Source organism: Synchiropus splendidus, chromosome 7 (assembly GCF_027744825.2).
Source record: "Synchiropus splendidus isolate RoL2022-P1 chromosome 7, RoL_Sspl_1.0, whole genome shotgun sequence".
Taxonomy (NCBI): domain Eukaryota; kingdom Metazoa; phylum Chordata; class Actinopteri; order Syngnathiformes; family Callionymidae; genus Synchiropus; species Synchiropus splendidus.
Window position 1 is genome coordinate 25,954,921 of NC_071340.1, and position 15,931 is coordinate 25,970,851.

Here is a 15,931-nt window from a genome sequence, read left to right on the forward strand (position 1 = left end):
TTGAACCTGGACCTCTGACACCCAAAACCAGAATCATGCCCCACTTGCCAGGCATTTCTATGGTGTGGAGAAACGCATGACCATGAAGGAAGTTGAGGCTGGAGCTGCTTCTGAGTACGGTGTGGTGGAAGGTCTTGACTCAACAAAACTGCTATTTGGAGCTGTCCCAACATGAGAATGAGGAATAGCCAGGTTTAACTAAAGAATGGAGACCAACAAGGGCTCGTCCGGGATTTGAACCCGGGACCTCTCGCACCCAAAGCGAGAATCATACCCCTAGACCAACGAGCCACATGGAAAACCTGCTCCTCTGGTTTCCACACACGTCTGTACACAGCAGCTGAGACGTTGAGCCTGGACATACAGATGAAACACACACTGATTCACAGCAAACCTGAGAAGCTTCTGACATCTTTCCCACTGTAGGAACCTACATTTACTTGAAGAAACGACACCAGTACCACATTTGCACAGAAGGAACCAGGGACCAAATCCCAACTCAGCTTGTGATTTGGACTGGGTTTGGCATCTGGCCCCTTACTATGACTGAGTCTGACCCCCCAGGTTTAGAGTCACAGTGAGACCATAGCACAGAGAAAGACAGTAGGTTGGTTTATGCCTGTTTTTTTAACCAATGGACAGTTAGGTGAGGTGAAAACTCAAAGCCCAGGACTAAAGAAAACTGCCAGATGTCTCCTGATAGTCAAACACGAAGGTTTGCTACAGTCAGGTGTATTGATCGACTTCAGTGCTTCTGGACTCACTCCCAAGGTTGTTATAATATGTTATACATGTTACAAATACATGAAACTCTGATGACAGCGATTTCAGTCTTGGACATCTGTAAAACCACCTGCAAGCATGTCGGCAACTAGTGATGGGGAGATGAGGCATCATGAAACTGTATTGTCAGGTCGATGAAACAGTGTCCTCATTTTCAGAGGCCACTTGATGGCGCTGTTGGTTTAGAAATGACATAAGGTTTCATTGAATAACCTGTTCAAGTCTAAACATTTTACAGCGCCATCTGGTGGGCTCTGAAAATCAGGACACTGTTTCAAGAAACCTCATCCACCCTTCAATGCTGAGTCATAAAACCAAGCAAATCACTCATGACAAGGCACCAAGGTTCCAATGCTGTCATTTGACATAGTGGTTTCGGGGTCTTGGACGAAAACACTGGAACATAGAGGGCTCGAACCCGGGACCTCTCGCACCCAAAGCGAGAATCATACCCCTAGACCAACGAGCCGTTGCCATTAGAGAGTTAGAAGTACAAGTTCCATAAATCCTATTTACTAAGTGCCCAGCGTTGCTCGAGCTGAGACTCAGACATTCAGCCTTGACTTGGTTAGAATGAGTGAACCACACAACCCTCCGTGTGGTTCATTTTAAGTATTTGGTCCCCGCGGCAAAAAGACAAACATTCCACGAGAGTGTCTCAGTGGGACCGGGACCTGGTCTACGTGTGAGGCCCGGGACACACCAGACGAGAGTCACGAGATCACCACAAACTCGCCGGTGGTGGACGGTCTTGACTCAACAAAACTGCTATTTGGAGCTGTCCTTCGATGAGAATGAGGAATAGCCAGTTTAAACCAAAGAAGGGAGACCATCAAGGGCTCGTCCGGGATTTGAACCCGGGACCTCTCGCACCCAAAGCGAGAATCATACCCCTAGACCAACGAGCCACACGGAAAACCTGCTCCTCTGGTTTCCACACACATCTGTACACAGCAGCTGAGACGTGGAGCCTGGACAAACAGATGAAACACACACTGCTTCACAGCAAACCTGAGAAGCTTCTGACATTTTTACCACTGTAGGAACCAACGTTTACTTCAAGGAACGACACTGTGAATTCAATGGCTACCAGCAGACATTTGCACAGAAGGAACCAGGGACCAAATCCAACTGTTCCATGAACGTTTCCGATCCCAACTCAGCCTGTGATTTGGACTGGGTTTGGCATCTGGCCCCTTGCTATGACTGAGTCTGACCCCCCAGGTTTAGAGTCACAGTGAGACCATAGCACAGAGAAAGACAGTCGGTTGGTTTATGCCTGTTTTTTTAACCAATGGACAGTTAGGTGAGGTGAAAACTCAAAGCCCAGGACTAAAGAAAACTGCCAGATGTCTCCTGATAGTCAAACACGAAGGACTTGGTTAGTGTGAGTGAACCACACAACCCTCCATGGTTGGACTCACTCTGAAAGTCGTTGGACTGTAGCCCAGTCGGGGATCAAACTCATGGCCTACAGTCCATATTCCCTCAGCTGAAACCAAATCCAATGGTTCATATCACACCTCTGCGACGATCAACACAAAGACAGCGAGGAGAGTCTGAGGGACTTTCATCCCTGATCATAGTTTTAAAGTACTGTGCTGAGTTTAGTTCAGAGTGCTGGTGAATTGAGTGGATGGTGATGATCGAGTTCAGTGGTGGACATTTGTGAACATCTCTGAGAAGCCACCGACCTGGCAGACTAAAAGAGAACTCCACTTTGGGCTCATCCGGGATTTGAACCCAGGACCTCTGACACCCAAAGCCAGAATCATGCCCCACTTGCCAGGCATTTCTATGGTGTGGAGAAACGCATGACCATGAAGGAAGTTGAGGCTGGAGCTGCTTCTGAGTACGGTGTGGTGGAAGGTCTTGACTCAACAAAACTGCTATTTGGAGCTGTCCTGACATGAGAATGAGGAATAGCCAGTTTTAACCAAAAGAAGGAGACCATCAAGGGCTCGTCCGGGATTTGAACCCGGGACCTCTCGCACCCAAAGCGAGAATCATACCCCTAGACCAACGAGCCAGATGGAAATCCTGCTCCTCTGGTTTCCACACACGTCTGTACACAGCAGCTGAGACGTGGAGCCTGGACATACAGATGAAACACACACTGATTCACAGCAAACCTGAGAAGCTTCTGACATTTTTACCACTGTAGGAACCAACGTTTACTTCAAGGAACGACACTGTGAATTCAATGGCTACCAGCAGACATTTGCACAGAAGGAACCAGGGACCAAATCCTACTGTTCCATGAACGTTTCCGATCCCAACTCAGCCTGTGATTTGGACTGGGTTTGGCATCTGGCCCCTTGCTATGACTGAGTCTGACCCCCCAGGTTTAGAGTCACAGTGAGACCATAGCACAGAGAAAGACAGTCGGTTGGTTTATGCCTGTTTTTTTAACCAATGGACAGTTAGGTGAGGTGAAAACTCAAAGCCCAGGACTAAAGAAAACTGCCAGATGTCTCCTGATAGTCAAACACGAAGGTTTGCTCCAGTCAAGTGTATTGATCGACTTCAGTGCTTCTGGACTCACTCCCAAGGTTGTTATCATATGTTATAATACATGAAACTCTGATGACAGCGATGAGAGACTTCAGTCTTGGACATCTGTAAAATCACCTCCAAGAATGTCGGCAACTAGTGATGGGTCGATGAGGCATCATGAAACTGTATTGTCGGGTTGATGAAACAGTGTCCTCATTTTCAGAGGCCACTTGATGGCGCTCTTGGTTTAGAAATGACATAAGGTTTCATTGAATAACCTGTTCAAGTCTAAACATTTTACAGCGCCATCTGGTGGGCTCTGAAATCCAGGACACTGTTTCATGAAACCTCATCCACCCTTCAATGCTGAGTCATAAAAGCTCAGCAAATCACTCATGACAAGTCACCAAGCTTCCAATGTTGTCATTTGACATAGCGGATTGGGAGTCTTGGACTAAAACACGAGAACATAGAGGGCTCGTCCGGGATTTGAACCCGGGACCTCTCGCACCCGAAGCGAGAATCATACCCCTAGACCAACGAGCCTGTGCCAATAGAGTGTTAGAAGTACAAGTTCCCTAAATCTTATTTACTAAGTGCCCAGCGTTGCTCGAGCTGAGGCTCAGACGTTCAGCCTTGACTTGGTTAGTGTGAGTGAACCACACAACCCTCCGTGGTTGGACTCACTCTGAAAGTCGTTGGACTGGAGCTCACTTGGGGATCAAACTCATGGCCTACAGTCCATATTCCCTCAGCTGAAACCAAATCCAATGGTTCATATCACACCTCTGCGACGATCAACACAAAGACAGCGAGGAGAGTCTGAGGGACTTTCATCCCTGATCATAGTTTTAAAGTACTGTGCTGAGTTTAGTTCAGAGTGCTGGTGAATTGAGTGGATGGTGATGATCGAGTTCAGTGGTGGACATTTGTGAACATCTCTGAGAAGCCACCGACCTGGCAGACTAAAAGAGAACTCCACTTTGGGCTCATCCGGGACATGAACCCGGGACCTCTGACACCCAAAGCCAGAATCATACCCCACTTGCCAGGCATTTCTATGGTGTGGAGAAACGCATGACCATGAAGGAAGTTGAGGCTGGAGCTGCTTCTGAGTACGCTGTTGTGGAAGGTCTTGACTCAACAAAACTGCTATTTGGAGCTGTCCTGACATGAGAATGAGGAATAGCCAGGTTTAACTAAAGAATGGAGACCAACAAGGGCTCGTCCGGGATTTGAACCCGGGACCTCTCGCACCCAAAGCGAGAATCATACCCCTAGACCAACGAGCCACATGGAGAACCTGTTCCTCTGGTTTCCACACACGTCTGTACACAGCAGCTGAGACGTGGAGCCTGGACATACAGATGAAACACACACTGATTCACAGCAAACCTGAGAAGCTTCTGACATCTTTCTCACTGTAGGAACTAACGTTTTCTTCAAGGAACGACACTGTGAATTCAATGGCTACCAGCAGACATTTGCAAGGAAGGAACCAGGGACCAAATCCAACTGTTCCAGGAACGTTTCAGATCCCAACTCAGCCTGTGATTTGGACTGGGTTTGGCATCTGGCCCCTTGCTATGACTGAGTCTGACCCCCCAGGTTTAGAGTCACAGTGAGACCATAGCACAGAGAAAGACAGTCGGTTGGTTTATGCCTGTTTTTTTAACCAATGGACAGTTAGGTGAGGTGAAAACTCAAAGCCCAGGACTAAAGAAAACTGCCTGGAAATGTGTGTTCTCACACTTTTTTAATGTTTTGGTTCAAGGTTTTTCACACCACACAAACCCCCCTTCCCTGGTCAGTCCTGAGTCATGAGCCACAGCAGCGTCACCACGGCACCGTGCTCTGATCCTGGGATGTGACAACCTCTGTCTTCAAGTGCAATGACTTCATGAGTGACAGGTCATTAAAAGTCGAAACACTTCAGACCCAAAGAGAAGCAAGAATAAGATCATCATAGTCAGCGGCACATTGAAGAGAACCCTGCTTTTCACTGAAAACATGAGGTGAAATTACTGAACAACTCCCTTGAATGCACTTTCAATTTCATAAAAACACAACCTTCTCTCTGGAGATAATTATCTCTTTATTATTACGGAGTTCCACGTTCCAGTAATACTTGCTTGGGTTTGTTTAAGAAAATGTCGGAAGCCCACTGCGGTAATGTAATATTCACTTGTATAAAAATCTCATTTCCTGCAGCAGTTTTGGGCTGCTTTATTACCTGCAGATCAATAAAGGTGGCGGCGCGCCGCAGGTGCGAGGGCTGCCTCGCTGCTACATGATGGGACCATTCCGCAGATGTAATGTATGAGTAGTGTTTATGTCATGAATATAGAGCAGGCCTGCAGGCTGCTGTTTTAATAAGAGGTAGAACAGATGAGTGTTATTCAGCTCAGATTGTGTTTTCACACAGTTGCTGCTCTCGCACTGTTTCACGATCCACTGCAAACTCTCTCATGATCAACAATGAAGCCCTTTAATGGCTTATATCACATGTGGGAAGCCTTACTTTATAACTAGATTCATTTAGTGCAGATCTTATCCAGTTTCATTTCCTCCAGAGAAGCCTTAATATCGGCCTCATTTAGATCAACTCATACTCTTTTTGTTTTCCTCTTTGACTGTCGACTCTGCAGATGAACAGGCTACAAGCACTGGCTTTCATTTTGGGAGGAAAACGTGGTTGTGGGGCGGAGCTAGTCGCAGAAATGGAATCACAAATTACAAAACAGAACAGGTAACCAGTCATGTCAGATGAGAGCTTGTTAAAAGTCCACAACAGGAACTTGTCAACTGAAGTAGTCACAAAAGAAACAAAGGGAGAACAGGGACAAAAAAGAGGCAGAGATGAAAGAAACATTATACAGTAGGTGCAGTGTGATAGCAATAGGTGCTCAAGTAGATTCAAAGCAAATCAAGTTGAAGGAAGGACTGGCTGAGGAGAGAAGAACCCACCACCAGGGCGAAGAAGATGATGATCCACTCACTGCCAGAAGCCACAGAAGCTGAGGCTCCTCACGGAGAACTTCATCGAGGCACTGGTGGGACCGTCTCGTCTGGAACAAGACCTTGGGCCATCAATCCCTCCAGAGTTGCTTTTATGTGTGAACATCATCTAACTAAAACTGAACCACTCTCAAGGGCTCGTCGACCCTAAGCGAGAATCATACCCCTAGACCAACGAGCCACTGAGGATCAAGAGTCCTCTGAAAACAGACCTCACAACACAGTTTCATGAAACCTAATATAGTGATACGTTGGTATTACCCAGAAAGTTCATAGTAGATTAAATAAGGGCTCGTCCGGGATTTGAACCCGGGACCTCTCGCACCCGAAGCGAGAATCATACCCCTAGACCAACGAGCCAATGCAGCAAAGAATCTGTAGTACAAGGTTCCTACAACTCCCCAGCAACCAGTCAGTAAAGTCGGTGGACATGTGCGTTCTACATGTGTTCATGAACACCAAATAGGTGCGTGACTTCAGGAATGTCCATATCTATGTCATTGCTCAAAATAACTTACATGAAACACGACTGTTTGAAAAAACTTGGAAACCCTTTTTTACTTTCCAAGAAAATAATAATATCATTGGTCTGCTGTGACAGAAACGGGGGGTGGCTGAGGGGGAATATGGTGATCGAAACCTGTTGTTGTGTGTTGTTTAGTTTTGTTCTTGGAATAATGTCAGGGAGGTGTATTACCATCATAGCTCCTGAATGTTTTTTATGTGGAGTGTAAGAGCTGTTTCAGAATTAGAATCAGAAAAAACTTTATGAATCCCAAGGGAAATTGTGTTTGTAACATGCTCTGTACACAACGTATCACAATAAATTAAAAACGATTTTTTTTGTTCTGTTGTATATATAAAAAAGAAAATAATAAAATACATGTTTGAAAAAAATAATCTGTCTGGGAAAACAAAACAGAGGAAAAATGGCAGAAATATTAGGAACAGTTATTTTTTCAGGTCTGTTTCGACCTCCCAGATCGAGTCGCGATGAAACAGTCGTTGAAACAAAGTACGACTCCACGACTGAAAGACGCTTGGAACCTTCAGGATCTGAACGTATGTATATATATTGTTTGGAATTGGAATTGTGTTCAGTGACTTGCGTTGGTGACGATGGCGTCCTCTTCAGGGCCACTGCATTCGCCCAGATGTGACTCACCTCCTGCTCAATCCTTCACTCATTCCATCGGCCTGGTGTTGAATTACATTGTGACCGATCATCTCAAGTCTCTACACGTGTGAGTTCCGCTGCGACCTGGCAGGTCTGTTGAAAGGCAGTCACGTGATTCCCTTTCATTTTCACAGAACCCAAGTCGGCGGCTGGCGTATCAGCGATGGTAATTGGATTACGACAATCGAGGTGTTAACCAGATCAGGGCTGGGGTGAGGGGTGAGCAGGAATCAGCATCTTTGGAGCCCGGGAGCCGCTGAGGCTCCATTCATGCTGCCACCGCAGGATCTGGCCTGGACCAGAAACTCATCTGGGCTTTATTGGGCTGCCAGAAGGAATTTATACATGACTATTAGATTAGAGCGGTTGGCAGCTTTACAGTGAGTAGAAGTGATGAAGTCTCTCGCGGTCGTAATGTAATGACTGTCATTGTGTGCATAATGAACACGGGCGAGGAGCAGCCAAGGAAAACGTGCAGGTGCAGGCCTGCGAGTCGTCATCCAGGACGCAAACGCTCAGCTTCCTGCTGAGTAACAAGTCATTCCAGAAGCGCAGGAAATAGACATGTGGCTCATGGGGCCTCACTCGAAAGCCAAGTTGAGGTTTCCACCATGAAATGCCACAGAGATGGAGAGCTGTGTGCGCACTAGCCTTCACGCTCAGGAACACTCCTTATTTATTCATCATCCCTTTCCTTATTTATCTATGGTGGCCATATGGCATAGTCATTGTGTTGACGCTAAGGCCTTGCTGGAAAGTGGGGGCCAACTTTGAACTTTAAAAATTTACAATCGTCGCTGTGAATCACTCTGCAAGACTGAGCATTCATCAAAGGACAGCGTGGGTTCAACGCAGGACTGTGGTGGGAACCGTACTGTTCTCTCACCGCTCCAGCATATTGGAGGTGGGTTCGGAGGCTCGGCCCTTGATCTTTGTAGTCCTGCACATCAGAGCATCTTCTGGGTCTGGGCCCCGGCACCATGACAAGAGACTGCCATTCTCCCTCCTGTGGCATGAAACATCAGGTGGTATCTAGTGCAGTGCATGTTGATGCACAGGCTTTACAACTGAAACACATTGAGCCTTTAACTGAAAGCTACAGACAGCAAGTACTGTAAAAAGAAAGAAAAACACAATGAGTAAGCGAGTTCAAGGGCTCATCCAGGAACTCTCGCACCCAAAGCGAGAATGAGACCCCGTGACCCGACCCACTGAGGGGATGAGTTCTCTGAAAATAGACCTCACAATACTGTTTCTTGAAACGTATCATAGTGATGTGCCGGCATTATCTGGAAAGTGCGTGGTAGATTAAACAAGGGCTCGTCCGGGATTTGAACCCGGGACCTCTCGCACCCGAAGCGAGAATCATACCCCTAGACCAACGAGCCACTGCTAGTAACAAACCTATAGTACAAGTTTCCAATCTATCTATCTGTAGCCATCCATTCATCCATCATCTATCTCTCTGTCTGTCTGTCTGTCTGTCACCCATCCATCCATCCAGCATCCATCTATTACAATTGATCCATGAAAATTGAGTGAAATATGCTGAGTCTCTCTTAAACAGGCGTGTGGTCTCCTGTTTGACTCATCTCATGTCAATATCCTACTCTGAGAGCACGCTCGCTTCTCCGACTCTCTCAAGACCGAGGATTGTCGCTCACTGTTTTCCTCCCGTGAGGAGAGCTTGATCTCGCTCGGAAAATTGCCAAAACTCATTCTTTCCAGCTCACCACAGCAGGTAAGCCAAGCGGCTCACTGCTCCCTTCATGTCTGTCGGAAGGTTGGATCACGAAACACCAAGAATGGAAAGAGCTGACAGAGGGTTCATTACTTTGCTCTTTCCTGCAAAAAAAACCCTGACATTTGTCCTTCTCTTCTCCAGGACAATCCTGCTCCATCCTCAAACCAATGCTGTCGCTCTCCAGCAGATGGTCTGGAGGGTTTTGCCGGGACAGTTGACGAAGCCCATCTCCAAAAGACAGGTCAGACGTTTATCTGCTTTTGTGTTACAATGAATAACCACCGACACAAACACAGCCTTTTATTAACAGCCAGATCAGCGGAACAAAGTAAAACAAGTACATGAGCTGCACAAAGAGAATCCATCCCACCCGCTCTATTTTTGACAGCGGTTGATGAGAAAACAGCGTTGCTCACCTCCTGGAGCTGCTAAACCTCTGCAGGCACGAGCACATCTCACCCAGCCACATGATTGATGGTGAGGGGGAATGAATAATGGAGGCTAAGAGACAAAGTAGAGCCTCTGGTTGGCTCTTGACACGTCGTCCAATTATCAGCGTTTTCCAAACAACAGCTGACAGCTCGATTCTAATCACTTGACAGGACCGAACACAAACATGGCTTCTTACACCTCCGTGAGAAAACATCATCTTCGCAGATTTTGTCAAGCACGAAATGCCGTAGTTTGCTCACGGCAGGCGGAAGCTGTGAGAAAAGGAGGCGAAGCTGAGCTGCAAACACGAGACTCAGTTGGACAGGTGCGGTTCAACCACACAACACCTCATGACATTTGCAACTGAAGTGTGCGGAAGAGTTGATGATGTGAGGGGAAAGTTCTGTTCTGTCAGGGAGGAAAATCTCAACAAAAGTGAACCACATAGTGTTGGGTCAAAGGTTAACTGCATGTTGCCACGCCACATTATTGGTTTAAGTCACCTTCACCTTCTTCTGCCGCTTATCCAGAGTCGGGTTGCGGAGGCAGCATTCGGAGCAAGGAAGCCCAAACTTCCTGATCCGCACAAACCTCCCGAGGCGTTCCCAGGCCAGAGCGGAGACATCATCTCTCCAGCGAGTCCTGGGTCTACTCTGGGGTCTCCTCCCAGTAGGACATGCCCAGAACACCTCCCCAGGGAGGCGTCCAGGGGGCATCCGGATCAGATGCCCGAGCCACCTCAGCTGGTACCTCTCCATGTGGAGGAGCAGCGGCTCCACCCCGAGCTCCTCCCGGATGACCCAACTCCTCACCCTATCTCTAAGGGTGCGCCCAGCCACCCTGCGGAGGAAACTCATCTCAGCCGCTTGAATCCGCCATCTCATCCTTTCGGTCATGACCCAAACCTCGTGACCATAGGTGCGAGTGGGAACGTAGATCGATCTGTAAATCCAGAGCTTCGTCTTGTGACTCAGCTCCCTCTTCACCACCACGGTCCGGTTCAGAAGCCCTTATGAAAATAATAAGAACAGGGACTGTGACGTCGGCCGGCATGGCGCAGCTGGGGCTCCACCCTGGAGCCAGGCCTGGGGTTGGGGCTCGAACGCGAGCGCCTCTGCCCTTGGGGCCCGGTCGGGCCTCGCCCGAAAAGACGACATGGGCCGTCCCTCCTGCAGACCCATCACCCGCAGAGGGAGTCATAGGGGTCGGGTGTAAAGAGGACTAGGTGGCAGTTGGGGATGGGGGACCCGACGACCTGGTTCGTGTGAACATTGGTTTAAGTCTACCACATAAACTCACTGTCAGTCAGATGCTGTGAGTGCTTTAATGTGAATAAAAGGTATGAGAGTTTGTGGATTCCAGTTTCATGAGTCAGTCTCCATGCCGCAGCCCATTTTCCAAACAAGTTTCCTCGCGCATTTTTAAGCCTTTCTACGGCGCAGACGGCACCGCTGCCAGTCATCACCAGTTATGTTTATGGATATAACTGAAGTCACATTGTATTGGACAGAAATGAAATCTGTTTGTGTATTTAATCTTCACTTCCGCATTGACAGACTTGTCTGTCCGCAGCATTGTGAAAGAAGATTAAACACAATGGGTGCATTTCAAGGTCTGAAGAAAACAGAAGCTGTTTTTCTGGCCTCTCTCGCCTCTGTGGCCTTGAAAACCAAGTGCGTGCGTTGCGGTGTGTTCTTGGCATTGTCACTCTGCCAACGTACATGTGCACTGACAAAGAGGTGCGCGACCTGGGCCACCTATGGATTGGACAAATGCAGAATGCGCGCCGTGTTTTGTGCTGAGTTTCCTTTCACATTCGAAATGAATGCCACATGAGTCACAGAAAGATGCGCTGCACTGAAGAGCAACTCTTATTTTCTCACACCGATGAGCTTTTAGGTCCTAAATCTGCCGATGTTGTGTAAACAAGCCGCCTCTTTTTGTTTGATACGTAGAAGCAGATTAGCGGCGGGAACACAGACTCCCTCAGATCTTCACAGAGCTCTGTTTCAGGGAGAGGAGCTTTGATGGAAGCTCAGCAATTACACTGCTGAGTATTGATTCCACGTAGATTCTAGGATCTGAGACACTTTTTGTCTCCACGCTGTTAGCATCACTCATTGGCTAATAACCCCCCAAACAGGTCCACACATGCGGGAGTATTTATTTTTCATGTATGGTTTCAAAACATTCTATTGGCCAAAATAGAGTCGTCAAATTCATTCAAATCCCAGGAGGCTTGCTTAGCCGAGCGGAAACTAACAGCAGACAGCGCCGACCCAAACCCGCCGGCACAGACGGATCCGTGTTTTTGACACCGAAAGAGCAGGGCAAGTCATGAATAGTATGATAATGTCACAGACCATAAAAATGACACAATATTCAATGGACAATCAGTAAAAACTAGCGAAAAAGTAGCCCTTCGTATTGCTTGGGTAAGACATATCAATTTGAGGTTCTGGTGGCTTCTCTCGGTGAAAGTCGCCAACTACTTTTGCTAACATAAGTAAGCCGTTGATGAGAAAGTCCGATGGCCACACCCACCGTGTCAAAGAAGGGCTGCATGCAATCTGAGAACTAGAATATAAACTGGAAAGGCACTGGGACAGTGCATACCTCTGCCGTTGTGTGTCTTCTGCACACAATTGTATCAATACAATCATCATTTATAGTCGGACAGACACAAATTCACAACCTTGAGGTGCAACGCGTTAATAACAAAGCTGAAGCGACAGGAAATGCTGTGGAAGAAACTAATGTTTTTTAGCAACACATTCTTACTCACAAGGTGCTAAATAACAATTTGTTGCAAGTCATGCTGTATGTTGATGTCAAAGTCTCTTCTCTAAAATCTTTGGATTTGAACAACCATTTCAGTGGAACCTCATTCTGTCTCAACTGTTGCCTTGATGATGAAGACTTTCTTAAACGCCAACACCATTTCAACAACAAGTGCTTTACATTGCAAACTTGCATGAGTAAGTGAGGTTTATTCCAGAAAGAGAGCTCCCCTCCAGAGCAGATGTTGGGGCCACCAGGAAAGTGTGTTCCTCACAGGGCGATGTGAGGATTGAAGAGAGGGAGGGGGGTGTAAAGGCCAGGCATAGCTTTCTTTCAAGTGAATGTCAGCTCAGACAATTTCATCTGTGGGTGACCTCTGGGTGGGAGACACGTCCAAATGTGCAACGTGTGGGCTGTGAGAAGAAAGCCAAATGCCAGTGGAACAAGGCCAATGTCAGTAACTTGCAGCAAGTTCTCACTGAAGCAGTGAAGTTCACTGTGAGGTGAAGGAGGTTCGAAAGAGTCACATGACTGGTAAAGCACTCACAGCAAACACTGACTACATTTATCATTTAGATACAGTGTTCTTGCAGTTTGGAAGTTAAAAAGTGACTTTATTAGTTGTCAATATCTCCATTGTCATTTACACTAATATGGAATATTTGCGTTTGTCTCATCATGTGCTTCTATGTGCCATAATAATTATAATTTACATTATTAATGTTTCGTTAATGTTTGGGTCATTTACAAGAGGATAAGATTGGGAGGATTGATATTCTTATTATTTTTTAAGGTGTCAGTTAAAATGTACCTTACACAGAACAACCACAACAAAAAAACATACTTCTTCAAAATATGTTGGCAAAAACTACTGTAGTAATGACTGTGGTGTTTTTGTGTCGTGACAGAAATGTTGCATTTATATGTTTAATTTGAACTTATGAGTGTTTGTTCTTATTGACTGTAGAGGTAGGTGGGTCAACTGTGGTGGTGGTGCAGTGGGGAGTCTTCCTAAACCTCCTGCTGTTTACTTATCTCAATGTCTGTAGCCCCAGTTCTGACCTAACCTCCGTCTTGTTCTTCCTCCGATTGTTATTATGATTACTGTACAGTTGGAGTGTGGAACCTGTTGATGTATCGACGCTCTTCTGTTGGACACGAGGAACCAGCTGAAGCAGAACTTTACATCAAGCTGTCCAGTCTGATTCGCCTATCTCCGAGAGCTGGGAAGGAAGTGTAAACATTGGAGCAAAACAAGTGTTGGAGCGGAGCGGGATCAGAAAACAGCAGTGCATCATTAGGCCGGTGGAAGTACCTGTATCAATAATCGATCGCCGGAGTGAGAAGTTGCTGTGGGCGGCATAAAATCCTGCTGATGGCGCTGTGTGTGAGATTAGACGGAAATGAGTGGCCAGAGGACGCAGTCCGTGTTTCTGCACCGAGGGAAGTGGGAAAGTCATCGCGGCAGAGGACTTGCTCTCAAAGCTACTGGTGCACGTGTTTTCTTTGGCCTGTCTCCATTCAATGTTTCTAACCAGTGGAAGCGCGCACGTGTAAATCCACCGACAGACACACCATGATGGGATGCTGCGTGAATGGAATCAGTCTCAGGCAGAAGGTGATGTGGTCAGTGGGAAACAAACAGTGAACAAGACTGTGGAGGGGTCTTTGCTGTGCGACTGCTGGAGAGGAGAAGGAGCTGTTGCAGAGTGGTTTCACCAGCGCCACATACCAACTCATGGCTTGCGTCAGATCGGTGGGGAACCTGGGCTGCAGAAGCATGAAAGAAAGGGTCACACAGGAAGTGGATGGCAGAAACTATTTAATGTTGCTTTCTTCACTTACAACTGAACCATTTTTCAGCTGAAAAAACAAACTAAAAATGTGAATGTTTGCTAATGTGAATCCCAATTGCTATCTGTTTGCGCACGGGTCACTGGAGAGGTGAGGAAACATCGGACACATTAGAGAAGAGGTAGCCTCTAACCACCATTTCTTGTGATTTCCTATGCAACCTTGGGCACGGGAGCCCAGATTCCATCATGGGCCGTGCTCCTTTATTGACTCACACACCAGTGCAGTTCACGCTCTCTGCCAATTTGAGAGCAATATTTGAAAAATCAATTCAAATGTCAATAACCGGCCTGAACGGAGGTGGATGAGGAGAGGGAGGGACAGCAGAGCGTGAGGCTCTGACCCTTCCGCAGAGATGGAGGTGCCCATATCAACCTCGCTGCGGGAGGCGCCATCTAAAATGTATCACCGCGGCTCCACGCTGAGCCTGGAGAGGCAGCGAGTGTCGGCGCAATCGACCCCTGCAGGAGACAATACGCCGACCTTTGAACTGTTGGTGTGTGGGGAGGCTTATTGAGATGAAGCTCAACGGCAGGCCAAGCACAGCCTTCTGGTGAACCATGACTTATCCAGAGCATTACATGAATATTTCAAAATGATGCAGGCCAAGAGTCAATGAGGGAAACATTCAGATGTATTGAATGTATTGAATTTGTTTGTCTTATAAAATATTAAAATAAATTACAATATTTGTGTCTGTGTTGTGTTTATATTGCTGTCACTGATTTACATTTTTTTGAGGTCAAAAACATTCTATTGACCGTCATTTCTGGACTATGGAGCACACCGGAATATTAGCCGCAACCACTAAATTTAAGAAGGAAAATAGGTCTTATTGTTTCGGCTCAAGACGAGGAGTGGGACCCAAGTGCAGTGGTGAAAGTCACAGGAGGCAGGAGCGAGTCAGAAATAATAGTTTAATCATTAAAAAACAAGAAAACCACAACAGAAAGCGTCACCTAACCGGGAGAATCAAACCAACTCAAATCTGGAAACAGAGACAAAAGCACAATGAACAGAGAAAGTAAAATCACAGAATAAACCAGGAAACACACAGAAACAGAGGAAGAAACTAAACTCTAACTCAGGCACCAGGGTTGCAGACAAAGTCATCAAAACAAGCTAGCTAGCGCACAGAACAAGAGAACGAACGAGGAGAGCCAATTTACCATGAGAAAAAGAGGAGACGATCTGGCACACGTTGATGGAGTCCAGGTGCTCTTGTACTCAGGTGATCAGGGGTTGACTGGCTCCAGCCGTGTGCCACAGGAACAGGAACAAAACAGGACTCAAGGGACAATATAAAAACGGAATCATGACACTTATAGGTTCATATAAGCCTCAATAGTATATAAGCCACAGGTGCAGTGGTGCTGTCTGCTCTCTGGACAGGTCAGTGGTGAACTGGCTTGAAAACGCTTTTCAAAACTAGTTTTGAAAACGGGGTCCAGCATGGAGAGTGAGGAAATAAGCTGCGTAATACGGAGCGTCTTGATTGGTCCACGCTGCTCTCACCACAGACAAGGTGCAGCTCTCCAGTCGGGATCAAGTCCGCGGCCAGAATCTGACTCGATGGTGCTCATGTCGGACTTTTTAGCCGAACTCACTTTGTCTGACAGCGTCTCCCATCTTTTATTCACATGAAA

At 46.8% G+C, this 15,931-nt stretch overlaps 7 non-coding genes across 7 annotated transcripts; all 7 read right to left on the minus strand.

The window, feature by feature from the left end:
* Positions 1-219: 219 nt before the first annotated feature.
* trnap-ugg (transfer RNA proline (anticodon UGG)) lies at positions 220-291 on the minus strand. The gene has a single exon. It is a non-coding gene; the product is annotated as a tRNA-Pro (tRNA).
* A 1,328-nt stretch (positions 292-1,619) lies between these two features.
* On the minus strand, positions 1,620-1,691 carry trnap-ugg (transfer RNA proline (anticodon UGG)). The gene has a single exon. It is a non-coding gene; the product is annotated as a tRNA-Pro (tRNA).
* Positions 1,692-2,740: 1,049 nt separating this feature from the next.
* Positions 2,741-2,812, minus strand: trnap-ugg (transfer RNA proline (anticodon UGG)). The gene has a single exon. It is a non-coding gene; the product is annotated as a tRNA-Pro (tRNA).
* Positions 2,813-3,753: 941 nt separating this feature from the next.
* trnap-cgg (transfer RNA proline (anticodon CGG)) lies at positions 3,754-3,825 on the minus strand. Its single transcript has one exon. It is a non-coding gene; the product is annotated as a tRNA-Pro (tRNA).
* A 674-nt stretch (positions 3,826-4,499) lies between these two features.
* Positions 4,500-4,571, minus strand: trnap-ugg (transfer RNA proline (anticodon UGG)). Its single transcript has one exon. It is a non-coding gene; the product is annotated as a tRNA-Pro (tRNA).
* A 2,014-nt stretch (positions 4,572-6,585) lies between these two features.
* On the minus strand, positions 6,586-6,657 carry trnap-cgg (transfer RNA proline (anticodon CGG)). The gene has a single exon. It is a non-coding gene; the product is annotated as a tRNA-Pro (tRNA).
* Positions 6,658-8,790: 2,133 nt separating this feature from the next.
* Positions 8,791-8,862, minus strand: trnap-cgg (transfer RNA proline (anticodon CGG)). The gene has a single exon. It is a non-coding gene; the product is annotated as a tRNA-Pro (tRNA).
* Positions 8,863-15,931: the final 7,069 nt, after the last annotated feature.